Genomic DNA, 21,278 nt, shown 5'->3' with positions numbered 1-21,278 from the left:
AGTTCAGAATTAGGGGGAGTTTATTAGTATAATTCTGATCTTGGTATGTTCCAGGTCAGCTCGTGTGTGTGCATGTGTTGCATGCTAGTGGAGTACGGGTCTTCAGGTTGTTAGTTGCATGGATAGGTAGTAGAGGAGATGGTGGCTTGCGATCAGTTCCGAGGACGGCCGCTTCGATCGTGCGTATGAGTGTGTGGCTCGTGTACGAGTGGAGACCGGATCGTGTGTACGTGCGCATGAGACCCGGCTGGAGTTTGTTGCTCTCAGCGGTGCGTCGTCAGTGTCTTTATAAGCACCATGTATCCAGTTCATTCGGTTTAAGCTGACTCCAGTGAATAAAAGGCCAAGATACAGGCGTTCGTCGCCGCGGCGTTCGTCGCTAGAAAACTACTGTGCTTCTTCTACCTCCGTCCGAGAGCGAGAGAGAGGGTGCAGCCTCGGGCTGCACCAACATACCACCTCTGTGCCTCATCAGGCGGCCGCGTCGCGTACCTCCATCGTCGTGGGCACCGCAGGCAGCGAGCCAGCTCACCGTGTGGCTCATCCTACACGGTGTGTAGGCCTATCTCTCCCCCTCACGGTGTTGCGAGTTTTCAGGGCGGAGGCAGTGGCACCGCATGGAGCATGGACGTCGCACGCGACGGTCCTTGCGCTGGAGCAGCAACGGCGACGGGAGTAGACCGTCGAACTGAGCCGACGCCGAGGTACCGTTAGGTAGCAACTTCTTCGTCAGAGAACGGAGTTTTCGCGCGCAAGGAGCCGGCTCTACCCCCAACGTTGGCGTGCTCGGTGAGGACTGAGGAGGGTGGTCTGGTCACGGTAGTGCCTTGAACAACACCGACGTGGAGGGTGATGGTCACGGTAGCGGCTTTGGCTTCGACATGGCAGGCGAGTAGGATGGTCAAGGCAACGTCTTTGGCAGCGTCTTCAACAACGCCGATGAGTTTGCGAAACTAATTTCAAAACATTGCTCATTGATCAAACTTGCTCACGGAAGATGTTGTGTGGGCTTTTCTATATTAAGCTACTCGGTAGCATGACATTGAGAAGGAACTGGGGTTTCATGACATAGCGGCAATGACAATGCATAGGACTATATATTCCGTTTCTATGTCTTATTTGCCTTTTTTTGTCTTCTATATCATCTAGCTGTAGCATCATGTGCGAACATGGGGCGTACTACTTAACTCGGAGTCAGATGAGAGATTAGGAAACTGCCATCCTTCTTATACAAACTCTCCAACATCTTTTCCAGAAAAAATTAAAAGGATACAAATTAAGAGATAAGTTTTTTTGAGCGAAAGCCGTAATGGCTATTTATATTAAATTAGGAAACGCAGATACATCATTCGAAATTATATCAACTAATAAATCCGGAGGATCCTCTTTCCAAATAGCTGGAAATTAAGAGACACGTTGAATATGAGAACACCCAGGTGAGAAGATATGCATCCTGGAAACGATTCTTTCCTTCATTCTTTGTATTCATCTTTTTTTGGAAGAAATCTTTGTATTCATCAGTGTACCTTGCATAATTAAAACTCTGTTGTGTATTATGTGATTTATTCAATAAATCATTTGACCCATACATCTTTTGAGTGAAAGTGAACAAAATTTTAATGGTAGAGAACAAACTTTTAATGTATGGAGTTATAAACTTAATATTAAGATTGTATAAATTTGTCGATTTTTCTAGAGAATAAGATTTAATAATAAAATTATAATAATATTCATGGCCTTGGACAAAAGATGTCATACTATAGTGAGCATAGCGCGAAGTGCATGCTCTTCTCACCGGAAAGGTTTGATGAAGAATTTTTCTTCTTCATTCATTGGATAGCATAACTAAATTGTCATGTATTCTTAAGAAAAACAAGATTGCCATTTTTGCATGCTCTCCTTAACTATATATATTAGGCTGATGCACTAATGAACTGGCAAAAGAGGAGAACAGAGATGGTAGGGGGAAGAGACACATTATACTCTTGTTGTATTATTGAGCGAATATGCTAAAAGGAGACAATGGTTGCAAAATGGCCTACATAAGTGTCGATGGTGCTCTGAACTAGCACAGAGATGTGAAATAAATCAAAACAATATATCTGCATGTTTATTTTATATCCCGTAGCAACGCACGGGCATTCAACTAGTGTATTCTACTAGGCCAATCGATTAGCAAATACTACCCGCGACACCTCTCGTCCCTCGTGCACCCAAGGGCAAAGGCTAACCCTAGCCTCTGGCTTAGCTCGGCCGCCGGCGTTTTTCCGGCGCCGCCGCGCCTCCTGCTGCTCCTTTTTTAGCGGCCTCGACTTCCACCTCAAGCCCCAGGTCGACCTTGCCGTCTCGGCCTCCCCTATTTTGTGGTGGTCTGACGGTGTGGTGTGGTGCTGATGTTGCCCCCGGGACTGGCTGTGGCCTCCCGCGCTATGATGCATTGGTAGGCCTGGCTGGCTCCTCCTACGTCTTCCTCGACATCTCCCTCGACTATGTTCACGGTCACGCATCGAGGGTAAGCTCTGTTTCTTCCTTGCTCTCTCCCGTGTACTGTGCATGATTTATGTTGGATTGGTACTAGTTGTTTGGTTGTGGTTCCCTGCTCACTACAATTTGATGGGTGGGAGGCGATGATCTGTTGTAGACTAGGTTCAGTGGTTTTCATCGGTCACATTTTTTGTGGTAATGGTGATCTCCTCGATGTATACTAGGTTGTGTGTTTGCAAGTGATGAACTACTATTTTCTAGTGGTGCTGGTGGTGTTGTGCACATTCTTGGCCAGTATGTGATGCTCCTGGATACGTGCTGTGAGAGAACACGATGATATGGACAAGGTGTGATCTGGTGCTAGATAGATGCGTCCTGGTTAAGCTGTAATTGTTGTTCTGGAGTAGGTCAATACTCTAACTGATACATGTGAGTACATCATGTATCACTAGAATGTGCACACACACACACTGTTTTCATCAAGCAATTGTGTAATCTGGGGGTGCTGGACTGTGCATTAGCTCAACTAGGCATACTGTAACAAGCAATCATACGAATAATATTGTGGTTGTGTAAATAAATAATGGCAGCAAAGCTCAGGTTTTAATCCTCTTATATAGGTGTAAGGGTGTAGATATAATACTTGAGTTGATGGTGACTTTCTAGTACATATGCATGATATAAATAACTAATTTGTATTTTATTGCAGTGATTTACTTCCAGATTCACTTATTTGGTATTCTTTATGCTCATATGATCATCCAAACTTGTGTAAAATATTTTTGGTCAAGTATATACTTTGCTAGATGATTTCTAGTGTTCTTGATGTGTTGAAGTGACCACAAAGAGGTATTTCTGGACAGAGCATAGCTGCTGTCCAGAACTGCATGATTTTGCTTGTAAATCCGCTCTTCTCACCCCTCGGTGTTTTCTTCCGATATATTTTCTTAGAATAGATACTAGTACTTGCTCCTAGTTCTAGAAAAAATTAACATGGCCTGGTTCTTTCTTGTGGTGATAAGGTGCTCGTGGTGGTGATGTCATGGTGTTGTCTGGGTAATAAAATGACTTCTTTTGCTGTTTGGCAACTACTAATCAATGGATTTAGTTCTGGCGAAATTTATTATTATTTGGTTGGCCTAAGAGTAATTCCTGGACCTCAAGTAATATCCTAGAGATGGTTCATTAGTCATCCTATTATTGTCATGAGTTGGAATAAATATGTTTGGTTGCTTGTACTAAGTGAGTGCTTTTGTGCTACATAACCAGTGATGCTATCTTATATCTTTAATGGATGTTGCTCCTTATTACTGGTTGGTGCTGGACAGATTTATGTTGATTTCTTGCAAGGTGATGATTTGTTATCTCTTAAGTAAGGTCAGGTTGCGGGGTAGCACTGAGGGATGCTTTATATTTGTGGGATTTAGAAATAGAGTAGCAGTTGGTGACCTTAACTGCTGCTGCTTGATGAAAAGATATTATGATAGGTTCATATAGGACCTTTTGAGTCTTCCTAAACCTGAAACTGATGGTATAGTCGTACATTCCTTTTAGGTAGCTTTTTCTTTACCAATTTGTCTCTGTACTTGTCTTGTTAAATTAAAGCTATGTTGTGGTACCTTGTTAAAAGGATGCATAGCTGTCGATTTTGATTACCAAGATAGTGTGCTTAACAGACTTTGGTATGGTGAAAGTTGCCAGGGAGTTTGAGATTAGATCCAAATGATGTTAAAATCATCACAACCAATTTATGTTTGATAAGCTATTTGATTTGGATGATATGATGCTTTTGGGGAATAGATCCAAGTAATATGCTCCATGATTTTGGTATACCTATCTCCTGCTCCAGTATGTAGCTTTTCTTGCTGGTGAAGATCTTGATAAACTGTTGGCTTGTTGATCTTCACCTCCTTGAGTTGAATCTGCTCCTCCTGATTCAGCTATATCACCATGATCCTTGCTTTAGCTTCTGGTTGTGGTTTGGTTTAACTACCGTTTTCTCTAGTTTGATTTACTTGTGATAGTTGAGTGGTTTGGATGAAGAACTGTGATGAGTTTTTGGTGTTCTGGTTCTGAGCGTTGGCTTGCGGGTTGTGTTTGGACAACACAGACATGATTTTTTTATATTCTGCCTAGTGCATGTTCTTGGTTGACACCTCTTACATGCAAACAATGACTATGCTGTTAGCCTGCATGCCTGCTGGACGTGACTAAGTGCATCTCCCCTAATGGATCAGCTTGGATGTAAAATATCTCACCATATCTATATTCTATACATTGTTTAACCCTTGCCACTTGCAATACCTTCTCTTTTTATTTCATCTATTTTGTAGGTGAATGAAGATGATCCAAATGATCTGAGGATTCTGATGAGGATGGTAGAATTCAAGATTTAGTTGTAGAATTATTTCCCTTTTTCTTGTGTGTTGAATTTGTAATTTGTATTCCTTTTTTTTATTTCCATGTTATTATTTAAGACCTGTGAATATTTATACCTGATGGGGATATGCCCATAGGGGGTGGGTCGCCAGTCCCACTCGCCGTGAAGACGGAGACCCAGGTGGACCGCCAGTCGCCCGAGCGACTGGGCCCTAAGGCGACTGGGCCGAGATCCTAAGGAGGAGATATGTGCGACTGGATTAGAAGATTGCTTGCAAGAGGGTTAACGAATCCCGGATTAGTAGCAACTGATACGATTCGGAGTTATCGCCATGTAACCCTAGATCGGGGGTGTCTATATAAACCCCCGGGCTTAAACCCTAGAGGACACCTTATTCGAGATCTAATCACCCCTGGCAAGCTCTCGGCGTAGCCGCCGACTGAGCCCCCCCATTGTAATTCTCCACTGAGCAATAAAGATCTAGCAGGACGTAGGCCTTTTACTCTCCGGAGGGGCTGAACCTGGGTAAAACCCTTGCGTCTCTTGCACCTCGACCCGTAGATGGCGATGTTCCCTTCCCCTCGCATCAACGAAGTGCTACCCCCCGTAGCATCTGCCGTGGTCACATCCACGACAGTGGCGCCCACCGTGGGGCATGGGACATGAAGCCTCCGAGCTACGGCGAGGCCCTACTCGCCAGTGCGGCGGCCGGTTGCTTCCGGCAGGATGATCGCCACCGGCAATTTCTTCCACATCCAGCCAAGCACCTACCGGCCCGCTTCGTCGCCTCTCAAGCACGCCTGGATGGTGCCGATCGGCTCCATCAACCTCTTCGTTGGGCTCGCCGGCGTTAGCGACCCCGCTGAGCCTCGCCTCGATCGGTCGCACGACCCCTTCGCGCCGGGACAGCTCCTCACTGCTACTCGCTCGGTCACCGGCGAGGCATACGCAGAGGCTGAGACGGCCCTGGAAGATGATGCCGAGTCGGCGGTCTTGGCACCGACCGCCAACTCCACTGTCGCCTCGACAGCCGCCGACTCCGCCGACATCATCCCAGCCATCGACTCCGTCATCGCCGCAATCGACACCGACTTCACCGACATCATCGCTATAACATCGATTGCTGGGTCCACCGCGGCGTCTCCGACTGCCCGCTCTGTCGCCACGGCGTCGGCTAAGGACTCTATCTCCTTGGTCTCCCACCCAAGCGACTTCGAAGGTGGCTTCGAGGACGACTCCATCCTCTCCCTCTTCGGCAGCGACTCCGACTCGGACTCCGTCGAGGCCCCACGCTACCGCTACCCGACCGCAGTCTTCATGGCAGGGGCGAGGGGAGCTTCCAGCCGACGCCTTCACCACCCCCTCCCCGCAACCGCCAGCCGCAGCGGAGATCGAGGCCCACCGGACGGCCCTCGAAGAGCGAGAGGAAAAGGAGCTCGCCGAAAGGCAGAAATTTCGTCTCGAGCAAGTTGAAGTGAGGGCCGTATCCCACTACCGTCGGCAGCAAAACCGCCGGCGCATGGAGCGCGCCCGCGCAAGCGACTTCCCCGGCGCGCGCTTAACTTCGACGACCCGGACGGAGAAATCCGGGTCGCCGAATCTAGAACCACGACATCCCGGAAGGAAGTCGGGCTCGCTGCGGATAGAGCGGCGCGCGGAGCACCTCCGCCCCCCCACCGCCACCACCCGAAGTTCCTCGGGCGGAAGTCGACGCCAACGGCTTACCATTGCACTCGTCTCCGGCCGACAACGTTGCAGCCGCACAAGCCGTTCTTGCAAGAATCCCCGAAACGGGAGACGGTGCAATCCTTGTCCAGCATGCCAAGGCTCTGGTAGCCAAGGCATTAGAGCAGCAGCACGCCGCAGCCGACTCGCAAGGGCGACTCTATTCGCGCACATCCGCCAGTCGCGCGGCGTCGTCGGACGCGGCAAACCGCGCAATCGTCAACGCCAACAACGACCCGCCGCCAGCACCGTGCGCGGCCCACTCGTCTAACAACCGAATCGAGCCGCGCCCCGCGCGGGTGATGGTCGCCGCCAACGGACAGCCAGTCGATGCCCGAACCCACATCGTCAACGACCAAGAATGGCGGGCGCGTAATCGGTTGAACGACCGTCATGCCGATGAAGCCCCACGCCAGAGCGCGTTCACTCGAGTCGGCCCCGCTTGCTTCGGGCCAATGATCAGAGGCGAGCCGTACCCTGTGGGATTCAAAGGACCCCGCGACATCGAGAAATACGACACACATATCGACCCTACGGTCTGGATCGACTCGTACGCCATGGCAATGGGGATCCAGGGCCACTCCGAGCTACTCGCAGCACGCTACCTGCCCCTCATGATGGACGGCGTCAATCGCCACTCGGTTCAACACCCTCACCGTCAACAGCATTGACTCCTGGGAAGAAGCCCGCGCCGCATTCATCCAGACACTTCGCCAGCGCGTACACACGTGCCACAACCATAGAAGACCTGGATCGCTGCGTCCAAGGCCCGCGCGAGTCGACCCGCCGGTGGGTGCAGCGCTGGCAGGATATGTGGACGACCTCCAGCGGCATCAGCACGGACACGGCAATCTATTGCTTCCGACGCTGCTGCCGGTACGAACCACTAAGCGCCAAGCTCCGTCGCGTCAGCAGGGACAACATCTCAATCTCCGAGCTCTTCGACATCGCCACCCGCTACGCCGACGAAGACCCTACAGTCGACTCGGACGACGAGTACGGTCAGCGACGCAATCGCCGCCCTACGCACACGGAGCCTCGGCGCGGTGACTACAGATTCGCCGGCCGAGCTAACAACGGCAAGCGCCGCGGAGAGGGAGGACACAACGAGCTGGTCGCCACCACCGATTACGAGCAGCGCGAGCCAAAGTCGTTCCGGCGCGATACTCGCGCACCACGGGAGGATCGGCCTCAGCCCAAGCGCTTCGACGCCCGCAGCCTCCTAGATGCACCATGCATCTATCACAGCAAGGAGGGAAAACCCGCCAATCACACGACGGGAAATTGCTACTCCCTGAAGCAAATAGAAAGGGCCCGCCGCGCCAAGGAAAACGACGGCGGTAACCAGCACAAGGACCGCGCTAAAGACCAAGACCAGCACAAAGGGGAAGGCTTCGGTCGCAGCGCCGGCTCGCTCCACACCTTCACTGGGGTCGGCGACCGGCGAGACAGGAAGGTCCTCGCAAGGGCAGTAGCGGTACACGCAGTCATACTCTCTGACGTGCCCCGGTGGCTTAACTGGTCCGAGCAAAGCATCACCTGGAGCCGCGAAGATCACGCCCCCCGAATCGAATACCCCGGGCGAGTGGCGCTAGTCGTCAGGCCCAAGGTCGCCGACTACTGGCTACCAAAAACCCTGATGGACGGGGGAAGCTCCATCAACATTATGTACTACGAAACCTTCCAGCGGCTTGGTCTACCAGACTCACGCCTCGAGAACACCAAGGTTACGTTCCACGGCATCGTCCCTGGGCGGAAGGCTTTCCCGATCGGCAAGGTGACGTTGCCAGTCACCTTCGGCACGCCCGTGAACTACCGCACCGAGCGGATAACGTTCGAGGTGGTGAACTTCCGCAGCTCCTACCACTGCGTACTCGGCCGACAAGCGTTCGCCCGCTTCATGGCGACCCCCCACTACGCATACAACATGATGAAGATGCCAGGGCCTAGGGGCGTCATCACCGTCCACGGGGATCCGGAGATGGCACTGGAATGCGAGGACGTCAGCGCCAAGCTCGCCGACGCCGTCATCGCCGACGAACAAGACAACTCCGCCGAACTCGCCAAGTACCCAGTAGATCGCAACGACCCCGCCATCCTGGAGAAGCCAACCGAGCTCGACTCGTCCGCAGCAACCTTCAAGCCTGCAACAGGCACTCGCCAAGTAGATCTTGTAGAAAACGATCCAAGTAAGCAAGTTACCATTGGGACGGGCCTGTCCGCCCAATAGGAAAGCGCGCTCATCAAGTTCCTCCGTGAGAATCGAGATATCTTTGCATGGAAACCGTCTGACATGCCAGGTGTCCCGAGAGAACTTGCTGAGCACAAATTACACGTCGACCCCTCCGCGCGACCTGTTAGACAGGCAATGCGGCCTGTAGGAGAAGAACGGCGACGCGCAATCGCCGAAGAAGTAAACCGGCTACTCGCCGCCGGCTTCATCATCGAAATCAAACACCCAAAATGGCTGGCGAACCCAGTCCTGGTGCTAAAGAAAAACAAGACGTGGCGAATGTGTATTGACTACACAAGCCTCAACAGCGCATGTCCCAAGGACCCATTCGTCCTACCGCGAATCGACCAAATTATCGATGCGGTCACCGGGTCCGAGTCGCTATGCTTCCTTGATGCGTACTCCGGGTACAATCAAATAAAGATGGCCAAGGAAGACCAAGAGAAGACAGCATTCATCACGCCCCGGGCGCCATCGCTACACGTCCATGACCTTCGGCCTCAAGAACGCCGGAGCAACATACCAGCGGTGCATGAACAGCTGCCTGGAAAGCCAGATCGGCCGCAATGTGCATGTCTACATCGACGATGTGGTGGTCAAATCGACCCACCAGACCGACCTCATCAAAGACCTCGCCGAAACATTCGCCAACTTGCGGCGGTCCAAGATCAAGCTCAACCCTCTAAAGTGCACCTTCGGGGTTCCGTCCGGACAACTGTTAGGCTACGTCGTCTCCAAACGAGGCATCGAGCCCAACCCGGAGAAGACGCTGGCGGTCATGCGCACCAAGCAGCCGACCTGCTTAGTCGACGCGCAGAAACTCGCCGGCCGAGTCGCCGCCCTCAGTCGTTTCATACCCCGGCTCGGCGACAAGGCCATGCCACTTTACCGCTTGCTCAAGAAGTCAGAGTCATTCAGATGGACAGACGAGGCGCAGAAGGCCCTAGAAGAGCTCCAGCACGCTCTTTCAAATGCCCCTATCCTCGCGGCCCCGCTGCCAGGGGAGACTATGCTCCTATACGTCGCCGCATCGAACCGCGCTATAAGCGCGGTCATGGTTGTCGAACGGAAGGAAGAAGGAAGGGAGCAACTGGTACAACGCCCGGTCTACTACATCAGCGAAGCCCTAATCGAATCCAAGCAGCGGTACCCGCATTACCAAAAGCTGGTGTACGCAGTCCTCAGGGCCCAGAGGCGACTGGCCCCTTACTTCCACGAGCACCCCATTAAGGTAGTCACCTCAACACCACTCGCCGACATCGTCCGCAACCGCGACGCAACTGGCCGGATCGCCAAGTGGGCAGTAGAACTCGGCGTCCACAACATCACCTACGAGTCGCGCCATGCCATCAAATCTCAGGCACTCGCCGACTTCCTCGCCGACTGGGAAGAGGCCCAGCAGCCAAGCTCCCCGCGGACCTTAAACACTGGACACTGCACTTCGACGGTTCTAAAAACCTCGAAGGAGCAGGCGCGGGAGTCGTCCTCACATCACCAAAGGGCGACACAGTGAAGTACGTCTTGCAACTTAGATTCGATCCCTGCACCAACAACATGGCCGAGTACGAGGCGCTTCTACATGGTATGCGAGTTGCAAAAGAGATGGGCTCAACACGGCTGCGCTGCCTCGGCGACTCCGACCTGGTCGCCAGCCAGACTTCTGGCACCTGCGACGCCACCGACGCCAACATGATCGCATACAAGCGCGCCGTCGACCAAGCCGGCGCTAGCTTCGCCGGCCACGTCGTCGAATGGGTCGACAGGCGCAAGAACGAAGAAGCCGACGCGCTAGCCAGAATCGGGTCCAAGCGACTCCAACCCCCTCCGGGCGTCGTCCTGGATATCCTTAGCCACCCCTCGGTGCGCGCACCCCGCGAGCTGGACATTGCCGAGCCACCCGCTCCCGACTCCACCTTAGTCGCACTCGCCGCCGACAGCATCGATTGGACCGAGCCATACATAAGCTACCATGGATAGTCGGAACCAACGCCAAAGCATCGCCGCCACAAAAAACATAAATTCAAAAGCAACCACCGAATTATAATTAAGCAAAAATTATCACTTTATTTACAACTGACACCCGCTCGCGGGACTTCAAGTTCTTCTTACACAGGGACTTAGAAACCTACGAGGACGGCCCCGAAGCCCCTTCTACGACAGGTTCAGCGCCATCATCGCCGTGACGAAACTTCGGCGTATACAGAACGACTGGATACGTGGACAAGGAGCCGGCGGCCGCGGCATGGAAGAGGCGCTCCGCGGGGTAGTCCACTGGGCCCGGCTCCTTCCCCGCGTCCCCAGGCGCCGCCTGGCTGGAGATGTGAGTCTCCAAGTCCGCAGTCGCCAATACTCGGTCGGCAAAGGGGCGCACCGCATCCATCAAACGCAGCACTTCGGCAACGTCGAACTCGCCAGTCTCCGAGGGGAAGCCAGCGGTGACCTCCTCCACGTCGAACCCCTCGGAGTAGTGCGCCAGAACCATGCTCAGAGCCATGGTAATGCCAACACGGCAGGAGGAGCGGCGAAGCCAGTCAACAACGGCCGGAATATTGGACACGGCCTTGAAGACGGATGGCGTGTCCCGCGGAATCACCTCCCGCGGACTCAGGTACTGGAGCGCAGCCAATATCTCCCCCGCGCAGGCAATGATACGCGAGGTTGCAATCGACAAGCACTCCCGCGGAGTCGCCGTCTCTACGAAGTCGCATGTACCTGCAACCACCAACACAAGGAAGAGAAAAGTGAGAACTCGCTTTCGTCATCGACTCGCCATGCTCGGGGACTGGCCCCCGAAGCCGACTCGCCATGCTCGGGGACTGGCCCCCGAAGCCGACTCGCCATGCTCGGGGACTGGCCCCCGAAGCCGACTCGCCATGCTCGGGGACTGGCCCCCGAAGCCGACTCGCCATGCTCGGGGACTCGGCCCGAAGCCGACTCGCCATGCTCGGGGACTGGCCCCCGAAGCCGACTCGCCATGCTCGGGGACTGGCCCCCGAAGCCGACTCGCCATGCCCGGGGACTGGCCCCCGGAGCCAAGTCGCCACGCTCGGAGACTCGATGCCCCGGCAAGTAAACAGCAAGCGCAAAGACAGGAACTTACCGAGAATCTGCCGCGACATCTCCCGGACGAAAGCCTCGAAGTTGGTCTTCTCGGCCTGTACCGCCAGGACGATGCCTTCGGACGCCTCCTTTTCCGCAGCCAACTCCTTGGCGTGCTGCTGCTTCAAGGCCGCAACATCCTCCCGCAGAGACGCGGCAGCCCCACGCGCGGAGTCCCGTGCTTCAGTCGCGGCCTCCAGCTTTCCCTTGTACTCGGTGATGACGTCTTCCAGTTCCCGGCCCTTCTGCTCCAGGACCTTCGTCAGATCCGCCACCTCCGCTATCGCCCTTTTCCGGGCCTCTTCGGCCTGCTGCGCCCGGAAGTCGGCTTCGCGGTAGAGAGATTCCTTGACGAATCCTTCCCGAGCCTCGGCAAGAGCCTTTGCCTGCGCCTCTGCTACAAAAAATAGAAGATGGTGAGAACGAAAGTTCAGTCAGGGCTAGTGATACCGAGAGAGGAAGGCGAGCGGGCATGACTTACTGCCCAGAGCAATCAACTTCCGGTTCTTTTGCGCCGCCTCCTCCACGAGCGCGGTCAATCGCTTAACCTCCGCCTGCAAAAATCCAAAAACAATGCCAAAGGTCAACAAAGGAAAACCAGACGGACAAAAGGAGACTCGACTCGCCCCTTCAGACCAAGTCGACCCTCGGGGACTGGGGGCGACTAGACTACGAGTTCAGTGACACTCACCGCGTGTGCTTCACCAAGCGCCGTGTGGAGCTCAGCGAAGGTCAAGGTAGAAGGCGGTGGATGGCGCGACTCGGCCGCCTCTCCGCCTCGCATCACCGCCTCAGTCGACGGCACCTCGCCCGCCCGCGTGTCGGCGTCATTAGGCGGGGCTCGGTCCCTGGCAGCCTTGGACCGGCGCTCCTTCAGCGGCTCCGAGAAGCCACCCTTCTCGACGATGTTCTCCTCGACCTCTGGCGCCTTCTGCCCCTCGGTCGACCCGACGACCGCCGACCCCTTCTCCACCACGGGTGGAACGACGTCCGGTCCCGTCGCTACACTCGCCATACCCCCGCGAGCCATGCTGGGTAGAGGAAAGACTTCGGCGGTGGGCTCGGCGTGGCTGACGCCCACCTTCTCAGCTTGGCTCGCGGTGACGGGCTCGTCCGGAGCCGACCCCGCGCCCCCAAGGTCGGATGGCGCCGCTTTCTTCTCTGCGGCTTTCTTCTTCGCCTCAGCCGCCCTCGTGGCCGCCACCCCAGCCACGGCCGGCTTCACCAAGGTCTTCTTCTTGGACCTACAGGGAGGCAAGGTGAGTCGACACCCAATCCCGCCACAAGGAGAACAAGTTTGACAAGGAGCACTTACCTCACTGTGGGGATTGCTTTCACGCCGGGACCGGCTCGAGCTCCCGCATCGATCGCGTCCTTCAAGGGGCGCTGAAGCCTCATGGAACCCTCCAGGAGAGTGGGGCGCAGGCGCTTCGACAGCGGCTCGGCCCCTTCCTTGGAAGGCTCCGCCTCGCCCTCCGGGCGAGAGGTCGCCTCCTCTTCAACCGCGCCCTGGGACGAGGACCCGGCACTCCTCTTCGTCCCGCGCGGGAGTCTGATGAAGTCTCGTGCCTCGGAGTCCGACTCGGTGCGCTCCTCCTCGTCGTCGACCTCTTCCTCTTCGCCTTCAGTCATTTCTGGTGGCTCCTTCCCGGAAAGGGGGGGAAGGTGGTCAGCGATCTTCTGCCAGCGCTACATTTGAATCAAGGAAACGAGTCAGAAAAGAAGAGACGCGGCCAAGCCGTGCGGAGTCACGGTACTAAACATTACCTGGGGCGCCGGGGTTTCTTCGGAATAGGGCTGCAGGCCGTCCCCGAAGGAGGTAAAGGTGGCCGTGGTGATCTTGGCGAGCGCCTTCCGGTACTCGCTCTCATCCCACTCAGTCGCCGTTGACCGGGTACAGTCGTTTTGCCCCCGGTAGTCCCACATGGGGTGAGCTCGGCACCGAAGGGGGATCAGCCGCCGGCCATGCCAGCAGTTATACATGTTGACCGCCGTCAGGCCGCTATCCTTCAGCGCCTGGATCGCTTGGCGCATCTCCGTCACCACCTCCTCCTGCTCGCGCGGCAGCGACCGGACGTTGAGGCGTCGCGGGATGCTGGGCTCGGGGCTGAACTGGGGAATGCAGACCTCGCCGGGGGGAGTATACTCCTTGGCGTAGAACCAGAAGCGGCGCCACTGCGATTGCGCCTTCTTGGGGAGCGCCATGTTGATGAAGCTTTCCCCGGACTTCACTTGGAAGGTGATTCCTCCGTTCGGGATGAGTGCCTCGCTGCTCTTACTAGCCCGAGTCGCCCGCCCATGGAAGATTGACACCCATAGTGGGAAGTAGGGCGGGCAGCCCAAGTAGCACTCGCACAGCGCCACGAACAGCGAAATCTGCTGGACGCTGTTCGGCCCGAGGTCGGATACCTTGATGTTGTAGAAGGCTAACAACTGCCGGAGGAAATCGGAGGTGGGGAGAGCGAACCCGCGGTCGAGGAAGCTCAGGAAGATCACGAACTCCCCGGGCCGCGGGAGGGGTTCCACCTCGTTCGCCGGCGGAACTCGCCATCGCTCCTGCTTGAACTCCGGGATGACCCCGGAAGCGACGTACGGGAGGAGAGACTCCCGCGTGACCTTCGACTTGCCCCAGCCTTTCGCCGCCATGGATGCGTGTGGAGCTTGGAGTGAGGATGAGATGAGGAGAAGATATGAGAAGAATGCGGAAGAGTGGTGAACCCTAATCCCAGGGGCGACCCTTTATACCGCCCACACTCGCCCAGATTAAGAATGAAATCCATTCGTTGATTCGTCCCGGAATCTCCGCCCCACAATCAACGGTCGAGATTTGCGCCGGTTCCGACTGAATAGCCATCAAACTAGCCATTAACGGTCACGTCAGGCCCAACGGTCAGCGACATGCAAACGGTTCATACCTCGGTCAACGTGAAATCTAGCCGTTGGCACTTCCACGTGTCCTTATGGTGAATGCGCACCGACTGGCAAGCGACGATTGGCTAACGCCGACTGTCAGACGACGACTGGCTGACGCCGACTGTCATCCGCCGATTGATTGACCAAGCTCTGGCGATTGGAGACTGGCTCCAAGCTCGCAATTTTATCTTCGGGAGCCCGGTGGCGATTCATCTCGATCCATCACTGTGTCTTTCCAAGACTTGCTCCAGATCCACGCTTCATCACCACCGCGCTCGGGGACTACTGATGGGGATATGCCCATAGGGGGTGGGTCGCCAGTCCCACTCGCCGTGAAGACGGAGGCCCAGGTGGACCGCCAGTCGCCCGAGCGACTGGGCCCTAAGGCGACTGGGCCGAGATCCTAAGGAGGAGATCTGTGCGACTGGATTAGAAGATTGCTTGCAAGAGGGTTAACGAATCCCGGATTAGTAGCAACTGATACGATTCGGAGTTATCGCCATGTAACCCTAGATCGGGGTGTCTATATAAACCCCGGGCTTAAACCCTAGAGGACACCTTATTCGAGATCTAATCACCCCTGGCAAGCTCTCGGCGTAGCCGCCGACCGAGCCCCCCATTGTAATTCTCCACCGAGCAATAAAGATCTAGCAGGACGTAGGCCTTTTACTCTCCGGAGGGGCTGAACCTGGGTAAAACCCTTGCGTCTCTTGCACCTCGACCCGTAGATGGCGATGTTCCCTTCCCCTCGCATCAACGAAGTGCTACCCCCCGTAGCATCTGCCGTGGTCACATCCACGACAATACCTTATATATAATCAAGAATCCCATTCTTTATTTGCAATTGTATTTCCTTAATATTTAGAATTTAGTTTCCATTTATGTTCAGTAATTCAATAATCATGAATTACTTATATTTATTTATGATTTCAAATCCAAGGTGAATTTCAAATGTGTAATCAATATGATTTCAAATCCAAGGTGAATTTCAAATGTGTAGTCAATATGATTTCAAATCCAAGGTGAATTTCAAATGTGTAGTCAAATGTTCCCATTTGAATTGTTTCTTCCCAAAGCAAAACACATCGTTAAAGGTCATGCCGAAGTTTATCGCACCCTCATCGATGACAATGACTAACTCAATTCCACCGATGCAAGAGAAACCTCGATCACTTTGATAGTTTTGAACAGAAGCGCGAAAATTCCCTGCATTTTCTATGCATGAATGCAATGCACACATATGTTTGCTCTATTTTTGTAACCCTAAATACTGGGATGTTACAATACATACGGAGCATTACATAGTTAATCTCATCTAAAATCCATCCACCTCTTAAGTCTACAGAGAACTACTCACTCATGGTAATGGAGAGTGAGTTCATGATGGTTGGTGATGATGTCGGTGGCGGTGATGATGAAGAAGCCCTCGAAATCCCTCTCTCTGTGGTGGAGAGCAGGATCAATCTGGCCCCCGAAACGAAGATCATGGTCTCGGCGGCACTCTGTTTCGCGAAACGTCGTGTCCTCCCAGGGGGTTGGGTTTTAAGGTATATAAGGCACCACGCGAAGGGGGAGACGAGATGATGACCGAGGGCCAAACAAGCTTGGGTGGCGCACCCTCTCGTGATCCAAAGCTCCAGGCGGAAACTTCCTTTTCATGAAAAAATTCCGTGGTATTTTTCCCCGATTTTATTTCCTGCGAAAACTTGACAAAAGGGAGACTTTGCTAAAAACAACATCAGATTCAGCAGTTTTCATCCAAGTATGGTGAGATTCCGAAGCAAATCATTGAGAAAAATGCTTGGAAAAGTAGATACATTTGAGATGTATCAACGGTGCAGATACAGTAGGGGGTGTCGACATCATCCACAACCACCCCCTGTGAACCAAGCCAATTGGTGTGTCCATGGACCAAGTCCATGGTTAGGTTAGGGATAGTTGTCCGCCTCCTTGGGTCGTTCTTTGGGTTCCCCTCAACCAAGTTTTCTTGGGGAGGAGGGCCAAGCCGTTGCCCCCTTTCCTAAAGGTGCAGGGTGGACGGTGTAGATACAATTGGGGGTATCGACATCGTCCACAACCACCCCCTATGAACCAAGCAAGTTGGTGTGGCCATGGACCATGTCCATGGTTAGGTTAGGGATAGTTGTCCGCCTCCTTGAGTCATTCTGTGGTTTCCCCTTAACCAAGTTTTCTTGGGAAGGAGGGCCAAGACCACTATAAAAGGAGGGGTAGCTGCCAGGTAGAGAGCAATCTATTCCCAGAAGACTCTCCCTTTGACACTAGTTAGATGCTTTGTATATGCCATCGTATTCAACCTAGAGCAGATCGGATCTAGATCTGGGGAAGAGGAACACCACCATCCTGTACACCATACTCCTCTTGGGGCAAGATCAATACCACTCCAAGGCAGGACGTAGGGGTTTTACCTCAACACGAGGGCCCTAAACCTGGGTAAAACTGTGTCTTTCTCTGTCGTGTTGTTCTTGCGCCACTCCTGCTCCGCCACGATGATGTTGAGCTTGGAGCGTTTCTTCTAGCCCCTATGGTCTGATAACCTCAAGGGTCTCGACGAGGTACCCATGTTCTTCTCGGATACCGAAACTCCGACACTTCTACCTATGGGATCTCAACTCCTATGTAATACCTTTGTTGGATTTGATACTTGTTATGTGTGATTCTAGTGGCTATCTACTCTCTCCGACATAGTTGGTGTTGGATTCATCACCGACCTCTCCCCTGAGACTCTACCTCGCGGTCTTTCTTGGGTGATTCTATCGGAGTAGTTAATCGAGCTACTGCGGTGCAATTCGATTTGTATCCGGGTGTGTGAGTGTGTTCTTGGTGTTTTCCCCCATTTCCCACATCTCTCCCATCTCCCAATTGTTCAATTTGTGAATCTGGGCATCAATAGGTGGCTCAAGTCACATCATATGGTATCAGAGCTCTTGGTTACCACGAATTTGTCCCCCACCCACCGAACTTCGTTTCTAGAAAATTTCAGAAAAAGTCCCAAAACATAGCCCCAAAATTGTCTTTGATGGTTTTGAGATTTGGTTGAGTTTTTGGTTGTTTTTGTACAATGATTCGTGTCCCTAGTGTTGATCTACCACCCTATCCACTTTTTTGGTCCAATTTGGGGAATAACAGGATCCTGCGCACGAAGAACAACTTGCAGAAAAATTGGCATTGGTACCACCGCCACCATTGGGCCGGTACCACCGGCCGCTGCACACCAGTACCACTGCCCCAACCACCGCCTGTAGCGTGCCCGCTACCGCCTACTCCCACCCGGACCTGCCGCCACGCTGCTGCTCACACTGCTGCCCGCGCACGCCATCCACTACAATAGTGAGCAGCATGTCTACACCACCATACCACCGCGCGCGCCACCGCACAAGCAGCAAGCAGCACCACTGGCCCAAAGCAAGCGGTACCGCCGGCACAAGGCAACCATTACCATAGGTACAAGTGGAGTAGTACCACCCCGCAGCACAGTTTCCCCAATTTGACCCAATTTTCTTCCCTTTTTTGTGTTTGTTTGTCCGGTTTTGAGTGCCTTGTTTGAGAAACTAACCCGCAGCTCCGACGCAAAGGCGAAGATGACCTTGGCACCAGGACTTTCAAACATACTCTTGAATCCACCGCCATCATCGCAAGTTCTTGTTCATCGCCGCCTACGCATCCTAGGTATAACTTGCATTTCCTTGTAGCCTCTCTTCCTTTTGCGACCTATCCCACAGAGCGAAGCTTTTGAACGGTGAGAAACATTGCAAGAGGTCTCGATCGTGAGGGTGTGTGTTGGGTTGAGTACAACTAATAAGCAAAACTCGGGGCGGCAAATAGCAAAAGCGAAGCTATTTTTTACATAGTGAAAAAGAAACCGGAAATTCAAAAATAAAAAGAGTACAAGTGCCACCGATACGAAAGAGTCTAAAAGCTTTTAAGAGGAAAGTGGGAGAGAGAGAGAAAGAGAGAGAGAGAGAGAGAGAGAGAGAGAGAGAGAGAGAGAGACGAGAAGAGAGGCCTAGTGAAAATAATTTTGTTTCTCAAATTGATGCAACCAAGCTATCACCTCTTATTGTGTGAGTGTGACACCGAGCTCGGTCTTGTGTAGGCTTTCTTGTTTATCCTTTGCTCGTTGTTTTGGTGGCACTAACCCCGCCCATCTGTTGTGTGTGTTCCACATCTTTCCGTGTTTTTGGTGATCACCATATGGACGCTTACCATTTGGACTTTATCCACTTTTAACAAATGTGGTGACCCAGCATACCACTGCATGGTGTAGTATGCAAGTCGTTGACATAATACCAATGAAACACCGTTCCACTAGTATTACATCGATCAAAGTGGTACAACGGAAACATATGTGGGTCCATGACATGTCTATAGAATTACAGACTCTTTACAAAAGATCAGCACAGCCTCCTACTTTACAATGAGGTAAAACTACAAATAAACTCCAGAAGAACGACTCGTAGTCTAGTCTTATCACGAACTCTATCTGTAGAGGATTTGACTAGCTATAGAGGCTATGACTGGGTTCTAGCTAAATAGGAGCTAGGTTTAGGGATTTAGTTCCCTTCTACTTCTAATCTAGGTTTTCTCCTTGGTGGATGTGGTGTTTGACTCTTCCGACAGGGTCCTGTCCTTTGAAGTATTTATTGACTCCTCGGCCTTCGAGTTGCACTGTAGATCCTCCTTCGATGCTTCCATATCTAAGCAGGGGATTTAAAGGGGTATGAGTAAGAGCGTACTCAACAAGTTCATTATAGGAAAGAGGTATTTAATGCACTAGCTACAGCCATAGACCAGAAAGTCATAGGCAACGCAAGTTTTTGTAAACATTTCTTCAAAAGGTTGCTTTTATTCTGAAGAACTATGTCCGTCAGCCTTCACCGGGTGTCTAGAACTTCATGGAGTTCCTTTCCGGCCGCGTTCACAGTTCCATAACCCGGAACAGGGAGTGAAAGGTCATGATTTGATACACTCTACAGAGGTGTGTTGCTTTACTCATAAGAGATCTTAACCTTGTTGCCAACCGAGTCTAGTTCTCGTCCACACTTCCTTGGTGTGAGGCCAGGTATAAGGTCCTAGTCAAATTGTATACTCAGACCATTTTCATACTCAAACCATTTGATCATTATGCATACTCAAACCATTTGATCATGAAAATCGCCCTTACTTCAGACAAGACGAACATGCATAGCAACTCACATGATATTCAACAAAGGTAAAAGTTGATGGCGTCCCCAGAAACATGGTTACCGCTCAACAAGCAACTTATTAATAAATAAGACACATAAGTACATATTCTTCACCACAATAGTTTTTAAGGCTATTTGTCCCATGAGCTATATATTGCAAAGGCAAAGAATAGAAATTTTAAAGGTAGCACTCAAGTAATGTACTTTGGAATGGCGGAGAAATACCATGTGGTAGGTAGGTATGGTGGACACAAATGGCATAGTATTTGGCTCAAGGATTTGTATGCACGAGAAGAATTCCTCTCAATACAAGGCTAGGCTAGCAAGGTTGTTTGAAGCAAACTCAAGTATAAAAGGTGCAGCAAAGCTCACATATGAACATATTGTAACTATTATAAGACTTTATATTGTCTCCTTGTTGTTCAAACACCTTAACCGAAAAATATCTAGACTCTAGAGATCAATCATGCAAACCAAATTTTAACAAGCTATATGTAGTTATTCATTAATGAGTACAAGGTACATGATGCAAGATCTTAAACATGATCTATATGAGCACAACAATTGCCAAGTATCACATTATTCAAGACATTAAACCATTTACCACATGCGGCATTTTCTGTTTCCAACCATATAACAATGAATGAAATAGTCCAACTTTCGCAATGAACGTTAAAGATAAAGCTAAGAACATATTTGTTCATACGAAACAGCGGAGCGTGTCTCTCTCCCAAACAAAGAATGCTAGGATCCGATCTTATTCAAACAAAAACAAAAATAAAAATAAACAGACGCTCCAAGTAAAGCACATAAGATGTGACGGAATAAAAATATAGTTTCACTAGAGGAACCTGATAAGTTGTCGATGAAGAAGGGATGCCTTGGGCATCCCCAAGCTTAGACGCTTGAGTCTTCTTAAAATATGCAGGGATGAACCACGGGGGCATCCCCAAGCTTTGACTTTTCACTCTTCTTGATCATATTGTATCATCCTCCTCTCTTGACCCTTGAAAACTTCCTCCACACCAAACTCAAAACAAACTCATTAGAGGGTCAGTGCATAATTCATATATTCAGAGGTGACATAATCATTCTTAACACTTCTGGACATTGCACAAAGCTACTGAAAGTTAATGGAACAAAGAAATCCATCAAACATAGCAAAACAGGCAATGCGAAATAAAAGGCAGAATCTGTCAAAACGAACGATCCGTAAAGACGAATTTTTAAGAGGCACCAT

The sequence above is a fragment of the Lolium rigidum genome, chromosome 1, assembly GCF_022539505.1.
Source record: "Lolium rigidum isolate FL_2022 chromosome 1, APGP_CSIRO_Lrig_0.1, whole genome shotgun sequence".
NCBI classification, from domain to species: Eukaryota; Viridiplantae; Streptophyta; class Magnoliopsida; order Poales; family Poaceae; genus Lolium; species Lolium rigidum.
The sequence above is the reverse complement of the archived record's forward strand: the minus strand, read 5'-3'. Positions refer to the sequence as shown.